The sequence below is a fragment of the Eumetopias jubatus genome, unplaced genomic scaffold, assembly GCF_037043125.1.
Source record: "Eumetopias jubatus isolate StellerSeaLion01/CBP00866 unplaced genomic scaffold, mEumJub1_p1.0 scaffold_5, whole genome shotgun sequence".
Lineage (NCBI taxonomy): Eukaryota > Metazoa > Chordata > Mammalia > Carnivora > Otariidae > Eumetopias > Eumetopias jubatus.
In genome coordinates, this window is record NW_028274811.1 from 1,778,042 (window position 1) to 1,789,996 (window position 11,955).

Sequence of the window (11,955 nt, forward strand, 5' to 3'; positions counted from 1 at the left end):
GCGCGCCGCTTTTGTAAAGAACGCGGGAAGTCCCGCCCCCTCCGGTCTCCTGGGGGCGGGGTCTCCGCGCCCCGCCCCGCCGCGCTGCCCCGCGCGAGCCGCCCTGCCGCGGCCCCGAGCCCGCTGCCGCCTCCCCTGCATCTCCCCCCCACCCCCGCTATCCCTTCACGGTGTCCCGCACCCCCTTATCGCCGATCCCTCTCCTCACTGTCTTCAGTGCCCCCGGGACCCCAAGAGGCCGGCCCGGAACTCCAACATCTAGGGCTGGCCTCCGGCCTCCTCACCCGCGGGGAAAGCACCCACAGGGGTTTCCCCCCCCCCCCCGCCCAGAACCCTCCCAGGCCTGGGCCTGGCGGTGACTCAGCAAAGCACAACGGAGGCCGCGGGGGTGGGGTGGTGGGGGGATGCCCAGCGCAGCGGGGGGGGGGGGGGGTGGTCCACTGTGGCCCGAAGCCCCAGGCCAGAGCTAACTGGCTCCCGAGGTCCTGTCCGGGCCCTGCCACTCTCCACAGCCTCCCATCCCAGGTGGCAGCCCGCTCCAGCGCCCGCAGCATCCTCCATGACGGCCCCTTACTGGGTTGAGGGGCATACTCCCCATCAGGCCTGAGCCCCAGAGGAGCTCCCAGTGGGATAGGGGGTAAGGCTGAGAGATGCCAGAGGAGCACGGGGTCCCCTCCCCCTCACCTGGCCAGAGGGCCAGCGGCTGCTTCCGGGAGCCTTAGTGGTCGTCACGTGCTCGGCATGAGCAGCCGGACCCACACCTGTCAGCACAGAGTTCAGTTCCGCAGGTGGTGCCCAAAGGGCCTGAGTGGTGTAAGGCCTGTGGGCCTCAGGGGCATCCCAGGGGTCAGACCAGCAGCCCTCCGGCTAGTAACCAAGAAACATGGCTTTATGTGACAAGACCCACCTGTTCACAAGGCCTGGAGGAAGTGGGGTCTTGAAAGGAGGTGGGCGGGAAGGGTATGTCGTCCTATGTAGTGTCCCAGGCGGGGTCCTGAGAGTAGAAGGCAGACCTGCTGAGTCGGAGTCATGTCCTCTGGTGGTGGGGTTTGTGCGATGGGAGAGCCAGAAGGGAAGGGTGGGTGGGTGGACTTGGCTCTCAGCTGTGAAGGCCATCTGCTTATGGGAACACAGCAGGGACCTGTCCGCAGGTGTGGCTGGTCCTTCCCAGGGGGCTCCAGAGTAGGTGCATCCTGCCCCAAGCAGCCCTTTAAAGAGGATGTACCCTCTCAGGCCCCTCCCCGCATCCCTGTTGTGAGCCTGGGAAAGGGACCGGATGCTCACTGCCCTGCAGACGGGGTCAGAGGATGGACAAGGGGCAAGCTGGGCAGAGGCTGCTGGGGCCCACAGGCGTCCATGGGTGTGTGACTCAGCAGGCCTGGGGCCTCGCCACGCAGGGCAGCCTGGACCAAGACCCCAGCTTCCCAGCCCCCCAAGTTTCAGGGGCCTCATCCGAGTGAGTGGGGTGTGCAGAAGGAAAGCCCTGGGGCTCTGGGGGACCTTGGGTCTCAGAAGGGCTCGAGGTGCAGCCCCTGTCCAAACAAGCAGCGGAAACAGACGCTTGCAGGCAAAACCTCCTTTGCTTTCTGGCCCTTTGGCCCCATTGGGGACCATGGTGGGTCTGCAAGGAGGGATGGAGAGCTTAGGGGAAATGGGGGTGGCAGGAAATGGGGCCCGGGAAGCCAACCTGGAGGCCCCCACCCCTAGGAGAGTCCCCGCTCTGGCCTTCCCAGGATGCCCTCCCACTGAGCGTGGCCCTGGCCTCCCCTCCTCCCCCAAGGCCAGTGAGAAGTAAACAAGGCCGCAGCTGGGGAACCCCCTGGCAGGGCCCTGTCGCCTGCCGGGAGAGGTCAGGTGGTCCGGTCGGCAGTGAGTCAGCATCCCATGACCACCGTCCTGACGGGGATCCCGCCCCACTGCTACCAGGCTCCGTGACATTTTAACAGGCAGCCGGGGTGGGGAGCGGGACCCCAGAGCCCACGAGAGCCCACAGAGGCCGCCGTGGCAGCAGGGAGACCAGAGCCAAGCAGACCCTTCCCCGGGGTCCAAAGCCTCCTTCTGACATCTGCCCGTCCCCTCCCTGGACTGCAGGGACCTCCCCTGTGCCCACTGGCACCTGAGTCAGAAGACCCACTGTGCACGAGTCCCGCCATCTTCGGGCTTATGACAAGCCTCTGAGTCTCCCCGTCTTTGAAATGGGGCTAGAATGGGGCCCTCCCAGGTAGCTAGCTGTGGTTTGGCTGCCTTTGGGGGCATCAGCTGGGGGTGGGGGTGTCAGGAAGGAGACCAGAGTAGGGTTTGAGGTGAAAGAGTGGGGAGCACAGAAGAGACATGAGTCAGGAGTTTCTGGGGTACGAGCAGGGGTGGCCGGGAGGTCATCTGATTCGGTTTATTGCTGTCTTGTATGTTGTAACCACCTCAGTGCCTCGTTCCTTACAGAAGTAATCCCGTCCCCTGACGATGGCTTTCTGAAGTTCTGTTTATTTTCTTTGGGGTATGGAGCCAAGCCTACAGGTGGGTGCCGGGGCCACCAGAGACAAGGCCATGGGCAGGACTCAGGCCACATCGCTCTGGGCCACCTCGAGGAAACTGAGGATCAGGCTCCTCCAGAACCCAGCACGGGGTCCAAGGACTGACTTTGTTTCTCCATGGAGGAACAGTGTGACTCGTGGGTGGGAGCTCCACACCATCCTCCACGCTCCCTTCTACTCCATCACAAGGGAGGGACACACCCCCACCTTGGTTCCTAACCTTGCCGAATCATTCTACCTGATGACTTTCCCCTGGCTCCTCCCCCTATCTGGAACTCTCCCTCCTCCTCCTGCATTGTCATCTCCTCCATGGGGCCTCTCCTGAGCACCCCCTTGCAAAAATCCCCAGACACTGGGTGTTATCAGCCAAGTGGGGGGACTGTGGTGGGGTGAGGGTGGGTGGGTTTGGGGGTGTTCTTAAAGAAAAAGGGCTCGGGGTGCCTGAGTGGTGCAGTCAGTTAAGCATACGACTCTTGGTTTCGGCTCAGTTCGTGTTCTCAGGTGGAGAGATCAAGCCCCACATCAGACTCCACGCTCAGCGCAGAGTCCGCTTGGAAATCTCTCTCCCTCTCCCTTTGCCCCACCCACTGTCTTAACAACAAATATATAAATCTTTAAAAGAAAAAAAAAAAGGAAGAAAAGGGGCTGAAGGCATGCCTCATCAGGGAAATGCAGTAAAGCCACGAAGAGTCGTGACTGGAGCGTTAGGGCAGGCTAAGTGGCCAGGGCGTGGTTGGAGGACGGGAGCAGCAGCCTGGGCTCAGCTCTGCCTGCATACCATCCCACAGGGTGGGACACTTGGGTCCTACAGGGGGCACTGAGGGGTACCCTCTGCACCTGATGGTGCTCCTCTGTGGGCACTGGGCCACGGAGGCAGCTCTCACCAACACTGAGTGAGGAAATGGAGGCGGGCCAAGGCCTAATTCAGGCCATGTGTACAAATGCATATCAGAAAGCTCGGGGGCACCTGGGTGGCTCAGTTGGTTAAGCGTCTGCCTTCGGCTCAGGTCGTGATCCCAGGGTCCTGGAATCGAATCCCGCATCAGGCTCCCTGCTCAGCAGGGAGTCTGCTTCTCCCTCTCCTTCTGCTGCTCCCCCTGCTTGTGTGCTCGCACGCACTTTCTCTTACACACTCCCTCACTATCTCAAATAAATAAATAAAATCTTAAAAAAAAAAAAAAAAGGAAAGAAAGCTCAGTGCCCAGGCTGGGCAGAAGCACTAAGTCCGATCGATGGGTGGACCTAGGGGCCTGTCTCGCTGAGCCCTGCGTGCCTGGCTGGGAAGGAATGTGCGGCCAGAGCTTGGGCCAAGGTGGGGGGTCCCTGGAGGGAGGCGCAGGCCACCTGGGTAGAGGGGGACCTGACGTCGTCCTCACCCCACCCTACTGGTGCCCACTGACCAGCACCCTCTCAAGCGTGTGTCCCTGGGCCCTTCACCCTGGGTGGGTCCTTGCCCCATGGAGATGCCAGCAAGGGCACTGGTCTCCCCCACCCAGGGAGAGCACTCCTGACACACACACATCAGATCTGGTGGCCCCCTAAGGCCGCTCATTAAGTGGACCTTTCCCATGCCCAGGATGGAGGCTCCGACGAGGGCCACGAGGGTCCCGACTGGGATCCAACGGCGCTGCACCTCACAGCCCTCTCCCATCCTTGGTCGAGACCGACCCCCATGTGCGCACTGTTGTGGGCCCCCAGAGAGCCAGCCTGACAGCAGATGGTTCTGGAATCGTAAACGGAGAAGCTTGGTGGTATGGTGGAGGGGACCGTGATGAGACAGTGCAGCGATCCCGGATGGAGGGGTCAAGGTGCCCCAGGCCAATCCGAGCAGGAGCCCGGAGGAGGCATGTGGACCTGGCAGAGCAGGTGCCAACAGCTGGAGGCAGTGGGGGCAGAGCGTGCGGGAGGCTCCGGTTCCAGGCCAGGCAATGAGAGGGTGCCTGAAACGGAAGCCACGCTTTCTGGAGAGGGGACGGGGGTTTGGGGTCAGTGGCTCAGGGACATGTCCACCCCCACCTGCCCAGGTCCCATCTGAAAACCTTCTGAAAAAGTTATCAGGCTTTCGTGTGCTCCCAAGTCCCAGCGCCCTGACAGCCCTCACCGCCGGGGTCTACCCAGTGCCTCGCGCACCCCTCCTCTCTGCCTGATGCAAGGGGACTCACTGCATGGCCCCAGGCCCTGTGTGTCCCGAGCCGGGGCTCCCCTCTTCCCAGCACGCCTGGCTCGGCTCCTCCTCCACATCCCTGCGTGCCCTCTGCGGCCAGGGTAGGCCGTGGGCACCTTTAGTCCTGCCCGTGTCCCCGCGCCTGTCATGTGTGGGAGCTCGGGTACCGTTTGTGGGGTGCTTGGGGATGGTGTTCCACATCGCCGTCACCCTGACGCTAGGGTGCAGGTACAGCAGAAGGTCCTCCTTGGGACAGCCCTGGCTCACTGTGGAAAGAAGGCCCAGGCGACCCCCTCCCATGGGGGCCCAAGCAAAGACTCTGCAACCTTACCTTGCCCAGCACCTGGGCTCCAGCCATCCCACAGACCCTGGGGCAGGAGGGGCGCAGAGCTCCCACCCATGACCAGATGAGAGGACAGGAGAATGGCATCCCAGGGCCCTGGGGGCTGAGGCTGGATCCTTGGCACCCACCTCTGCCTGGAGCCCAGGACTTCCCGTCTGGCGGGCCCTGAGCTGAGGAGAGAGGGCCTGAAGCCCACAGGGCCTGGGCCGATGCGGGGCCGGGGCGGGGGGAGGCGCAGGCCCAGGTTTGCCGGTGGCCCCACTGTGACCCAGTTAAAAGCATGTCAGGTGGGAAGAAGTCAGTAGGGCATGTTCTCAGCTACTAACGAGAACATAGCCCCCCCCCACCCCCCGGCCCTGGGCTATAGGGACCCACACTCCTCCACTCTCAGGGTCTGTAGTTCTGGGGGCCGGGGTGGGGGCGCTGAAGTTCCCCTTGACAAGAGTTAGCGGGTGAGAGAAGGAAGTTTACAGCCCTCATTGTTGCATTTTACATGCATTCCCAGTTTCCTTTAAGGATGGAAATGGTCCTTTAAGGATTCATTTCTCCCCAGCGCTGAGGGTAGGGTGGAACAGGTACGTGACCCAAGCTCGGCCAACCAGAGCACTGTGGCGCCCTGGGTCAGGATTGGGTGTGTAACCCAAGCTGGCCGCCGACCCTGAGCTCCGCATCTGGGCTCCTCGGTCCCCGGCAGGCCTGATACTGGATCACGAGATGCCTTAAACCAGTTGATTTGGGTCTCGGTCAGCGGTAGCCACGAGTACTAAACCACCACGCCTCGTGCCTGCCCCGGAGTCCCCAATGGCAAGGACTCTCCGCACGATGCCAGCCAGCAACCCGGGGGTCCAGCTGGGACCCTGCGGTGCCCTCAAGACCCCCAGCAGTTCCCGTTGGTCGTACATGCCGATAATCACCGTAAAAATACTTGCGTAGCGCTTCTCTTATGCCAGGAAGCATTCTGAATATTTTATCTATATGAACTCACCTGCTCCCCTGAGGTAACGTCACATGATTTGTTCCGGCCCAGGACCTGAGAGAAGAGTCCTGGATCACTTACAGGCCAGCGCATGTGTTTATTTGCCAATGCCGGAGCTTCTAGAGCTCTCTTTCCCTGTCGGGGAAGCCTGTGATGTTCAGACGGTCGCATCTGAAAGTCTGGGCAGGAACTACCGTGAGCAGGGTCCCCGAGGACCCTTGGGAGATACGTGGCTTTGAGAAATATACCTTTATTAAATCATGGAAATTTGGGGCTATTAAGCCTATTCTGACTACTATCCCCACTTTTCTTTTTTTTTAATTTTTTTAAGATTTTATTTATTTATTTGACAGAAAGAGAGAGCACAGGCAGGGGCAGCAGCAGAGGGAAAGGGAGAAGCAGGCTCGCAGCCCAATGCGGGGCTCAATCCCAGGACCTTGGGATTGTGACCTGAGCCGAAAGCAGACGCTTAACCGACTGAGCCACCCAGACGCCCCTTATCCCCACAGGGAAAGTGGCACAGAAAAGATGCAGTAACTTGCCCAAAGTCACACAGCTGTGTCACGTAGGGGTGGAGTCAGGATTAGGAACCCAGGCAGGCTGCCTCTCTAGTCCACACTCTCGACCTCAACGATATACAATCGCCTAAACGTTGTCCTGCACCTATCGACTTCTCTTCATCTCCAGCCCCCTGCCCCCCATTCCAGACCACCTCTCTCCCAGATGCCTATGTCAGGGCAGAACGGAAAACTTTTCCTCTACCCTTTTAGGTTCAGGACCTAGGGTCTGTAAATTAAACTGACACAAAAGAAAAAGAAAAGAAAACAGATTAGCAAAATAAAAGACTGATTTTTATTCCAGTATTTAGAATTTGGGGGGCTTATATACCAACTTAATAGGGAAAGCAGAGGAGGAGAGGGTACTTATGGGGAAAACAAAAATACTTTTAGGAAAGATAAAATGGGCCCTCAGGAGAACAGTGGGGAGGTATTATTGATGGTTTTGTGACAATGGGTTTATCAGGTGGTAAAAGCCACGCTGGAGGGGATTTAGGACAATTGAGTTATTTTGGGAGGCCTTGCTTTTAGGCACATAAGGGAGTTGAAGAAAAAGCCTATTTTCAAATGCTTTCAGCCTGATATAATTTTCATGCCACAGTGACGTGTTCTGGACTCCTTCACCTACAACAGCCCCTGGTTCATCTCCCTGCTTCCTCTCTTACCCCCTCCGGCCCCTTCTCCCTGTCTGCTGTAGTGATATTTTCAAGATGTCAGTATGACTGTCTCAATCCTACGGCAGCCCTGACTCTTCTTGCTTTGGCCACTCCCCGTAGCTCCAAGGGTAAAAACCCCCAACCCTGGCAAGGTGTGCAAGGACCAGACCCCTGGGGGTCTGGGGACTCCTTCCACCGAGGCGTTTGATCCAGCTGACCCCTCTGCTGAGGCCAAGCCATCCTTCTCCACTGGGGCATATTACTAACCTCATTTTCCCAGGAAGGCCCTCTGTCTTTGGACAAGGGAATTTCCCCCACTGTAAGCTTTCTGAGCCCCAGGGACTTTACCTTTCCAGCCAGGGATGGGAGGCTGGCAGGGTAATGTCCTAGGGAGTGGCCCTGGTGTCGCTGGTGACTCATGCGTGGCTGGCACATGGTGAACACTCAGAACATTGGTTATGAATGAAAATGGAAATGAGGCGTCCAAGGAAAGAAGGGCCCCCTGAGGGGACGAGATGAGGCTTAGGGCAGGACTTCCAAACTCTCGGGGGCAGGAGATTCCCTTAGCATCTGGAGAAGCCAAAGGATCCCTGCTTAGAACCATGTTTCGAAATGCTTAAAATATACTGCATTACAAAAAGAGTGCTAACATCGAAATGCAAATATCAAAATATAAAAACACAGATTTGTGGGGCGCCTGCCTGGCTGGCTCGGGTCTTGATCTCAGGGTCCTGAATTCAAGCCCCTCGTTGGGCATGGAGCCTACTTTTTCAAAATAAATAAATAGGGGCGCCTGGGTGGCTCAGTTGTTAAGCGTCTGCCTTCGGCTCAGGTCAGGATCCCAGGGTCCTGGGATCGAGCCCCGCATCGAGCCCCGCATCGAGCCCCGCATCGAGCCCCGCATCGAGCCCCGCATCGAGCCCCGCATCTGGCTCCCTGCTCAGTGGGAAGCCTGCTCCTCCCTCTCCCACTCCCCCTGCTTGTGTTCCTTCTCTCGCTGTGTCTCTCTCTGTCAAATAAATAAAATCTTCAAAATAAATAAGAACAAAAAGCCCTACAAATCTGTGACGTAGAAGCACCTGTGATCCTTTTTTTTTTTTTTTAAGTAAATTCTATGCCCAGTGTGGAGCTTGAACTCCGGACCCTGAAATCAAGGGTCACGTGCTCTACCAACTGAGCCAGGCACCCGACCCGTTACTCTTTATTAACTCATTCCATTATAATATAGAGAGGCAGGGCCAATAAACACCAGAATTGCCAAGTGGGAGTGTGGCACGCCTATCTGGAGGTGTCTGCAACACCCGTAGCCTGAAAATCCCTGTGATTTCTGTGCAATGGTCTTAAGCACCACTAAATCTGCTGGGTTTCCCTGCCTCCATTCATAATTGGAGGAAATGCCACGTTTCAGTTACAGATCAGTGAAAATAAAGATGGATTTTTTTTTTCTTTCTCATCTTAACTCCTAGACCTCCCCAGTTCTGCCTCCCCAGTTCTGGGTCCCTGGACCACAGGTAAGCCCAGGAAAGAAGGATGGAAGGATGAGCCACCGCCAAGGGCCATCCCGGAAAATCTCCAGGGCGGGCAGTTGATTCTGACATGGGGGCATTTTCACTCTGTAGGAAGCCGGGTACACAGCCTGGGGTCTGGGGAGAAAGCAGGACTTTTCTGTGCCCATTTGGCTCCATGCTTTCTCCTGCGTGGGGATTGGAGTTGCCATCCCCATCCCCGACACAGAAACTGAACCCTTGGGGGAGGGGGTGCTGCTCCCCAGGCCTGGAAGGGATCGATTTTTTATTTTTTTTAAGATTTTATTTATTTATTTGAGAGAGAGAATGAGAGATAGAGAGCATGAGGGGGGGGAGGGTCAGAGGGAGAAGCAGACTCCCCGCTGAGCAGGGAGCCTGATGTGGGGGCTCGATCCCAGGACTCCAGTATCATGACCTGAGCCGAAGGCAGTCGCTTAACCATCTGAGCCACCCAGGCGCCCAGGGATCGAATTATTGCAAGGGCACAGAGAACAGTGGAAAACTGCACGGGAGCCCAGCAAGCGCTCCCCTGTTTCAAAGGAGAAAGTTGGGAGTCCTCCAGGAGCTGGGACGGCAGGACCAAGCCCCCCCCCCCTCCGCCACAGTGGGCGGCAGAATGAATGAACGTATGAATGCAGGAACAAATGAGTCACAGTGATGTCACTTCTGCAGGCCCCGTTAGGCTTCTGCTCTCTTGCCATGACCTCCCCTTAGCGCACGATCCCCGGCAGGACGTTCATTCAGGCATGGCGTTGACAAAGTGGCAGGTGCGTGGGGAATCCCTCCTGGGATTCTGATGGGGCGGTGGGGAAGAGGCACAGAAAGGCAGCTTGGCTAGCGGGGTCGGGAAAGACTGCCCCCAAAACGCCATAGCCTGGACCCCTTTGGCTGCCCAACCAGGGGGGGTGTGGCCCCCTCCAGCCTACATCCCCCAGCCCCTCGCCCACTTCCCAAAGTAGACCAGCGCCCTTCTCCTCCACCATGGCCCTGGATAGTCCCAATCCTGATAGAGGCCCTGCAATCCCCAGGATTCTGCCCACCTCCCCGGGGCGTCCCTGATTCCAGTTCCTCCTCCCCAAAGCCAGAGTGTCAGTGGGAGGGGACTCGGATGAGTTCCCCCCAAACTTTCATCACAAACAGGCCATCTCTTTAATTTCTACTGGTTTTATCATTTTCCTTAAATCAACTCACTTTTAAACCTGAACACATATTTAGAAAAACTGAAAACCCTCTGTATCGCAGTCCAGATGAAAAACCATAATCCCCAGCCACAAACAGCAGATGCCCTCTGAAAACACAGAAACACAGTTTCCTTCAGAAGACTCCAACAATGGCTCAGTGGGTTAAGTGTCTGCCTTCGGCTCAGGTCATGATCCCAGGGTCTTGGGTTCCAGCCCCGCTTAGGGCTCCCTGCTCAGCCCGGAGTCAGCTTCTCCTTCTCCCCCTCCTTTTGCCCCTCCCCCCTGCTCATGCATCCGCTAGTTCTCTCTCTCGTTCTCTCTCTCTCTCTCTCAAATAAATAAAATCTTAAAAAGAAGGAGGAGGAGAAGAATCCAACAAGGCCTCGTGTCCGTTCATAAAGTTCATTAGGGGGCGCCTGGGTGGCTCAGTCGGTTAGGTGACCAGCTCTCGGTTTGGGCTCAGGTCATGATCTCAGGGTCTTGGGATGGGGCCCAGCGACAACGGGCTCCGCACTCAGCGTGGAGCGTGCTTGAGACTCTTTCTTCTTCTGCCCCTTCCTCCCCCTCTCTAAAATAAATCTTTTTAAAAAAAATACTTCATTACAAGTAGAGAAGAGCAGTACCTGTGCCAGCGTTGAAATCGGGTCTGCAGGAAAACTGAGGCCAGTCATTTCATCGGGCCCCAGGAGGCCCGCCTCAGCCAGTGGTCCTGCCACCCCTGCTCCCGGCATAAATACCTCTGCAGAGGCTCACGCCCAGACCCTGCCGCGCTCCCTGCAGCACGTCCTGCCCCCAGGTGTGGACCTGGGCTGAAGGAGAAAGACAAATCCCCGGCGACCCCCAGGCGGAAACCTCTCCCCGGCCAAAGCCTTTCCCACCGGGCGGAGCCTGCGGGCAATGCTGGGAACCAGAACTCCCAGGAATTGCACACAAGGGCGCTCCCCAAATGCCCGCCCCGAACCTCAGTTGCACGAATCCCTTTATTGTTTGTACCCTCTCCGCGTTCACAGAGGGCTGGGGAAAGAAGGAAGGTGGGAGCGCCCCGCGGGGAGGGGGGAGGCGCTGGACAGCGAGCGGCCGCCGCCCGCCTCACCCTGCGGTGCCCCCTGCCTCCCGCCCACCCGCGCCAGCACCCCGGGAGCCAGCCCCGCTCGGGACTGGTCCCTGTGCCTAACACCCGCGTAACGGCGGCTCTTTTGCTCCTGAAAACGGCCCATTGTCCGTACTCGGCGGAGCAGGAGCGCCTCCGGGGCCCCCAGCACGCCTCCACCCCGCCAACCGGAGAAAGGTCCTGGAAGGGAAAGCGCCCGGGGGCGTCGGTGCAGGCAGCGGCCACTCCGGGCCGGCCTCCCAACTCGAGGCACCGCCAGCCCCAGCCGCAACTTGCCCCCTCCCACCGGCCTGAGGGTCCGAGTTAAAGGGGACGTGGGGTCCGGGTCTCAGGTGGGGAGGGGAGGTGGGTCCTAATGGAGAGGTTAAGAAGCGGGGGTCCGAGCCCCCCACCCCCACCCCCGGCGCGCCGCCGGCACCGCAGCCCGACCCGACCTCGCGAAGGCCCCGGCCTCGACCTACCCGAGGCGGCCCGAAGCCGGAGCCGTGCGAGCCCACGCGGGGCGGGGGGGAGAATGCACCGTCCCGGGCCGCGCGGGCGGGATCCGGGGAGCCGATACCCCACCCCGCCCCCTCGCGGTGCTGGTGGCGGCAACGGGTGATGCGGCCCCTTTAAATCCGGGCCGCCCCGCCCTGCGCTGCCGACTCCGCCGCGGCCCCGGATCCAGGCCGGGCCGCGGCTCTCGCCGCCCAGCCTAGCCTGGCCCAGCCCGGCCCGGCCCAGCCGCCCAGTCGAGGCCGCCCGCGCCGCCTGCCCCGCGCCGCTCCCCCCGACCCAGGAGCCGTCAGCGCGGCGCCCGGCCGGGTCCCCCGCGCCGCCCGCCCGCCCGCGTCCCCGCCCGGCCCCGGGCCCCCAGCCCCTCCCCGCCCCGGGGCCGGGGCGCCCCCCCCAACCCCGCCGCCGCCTCCCG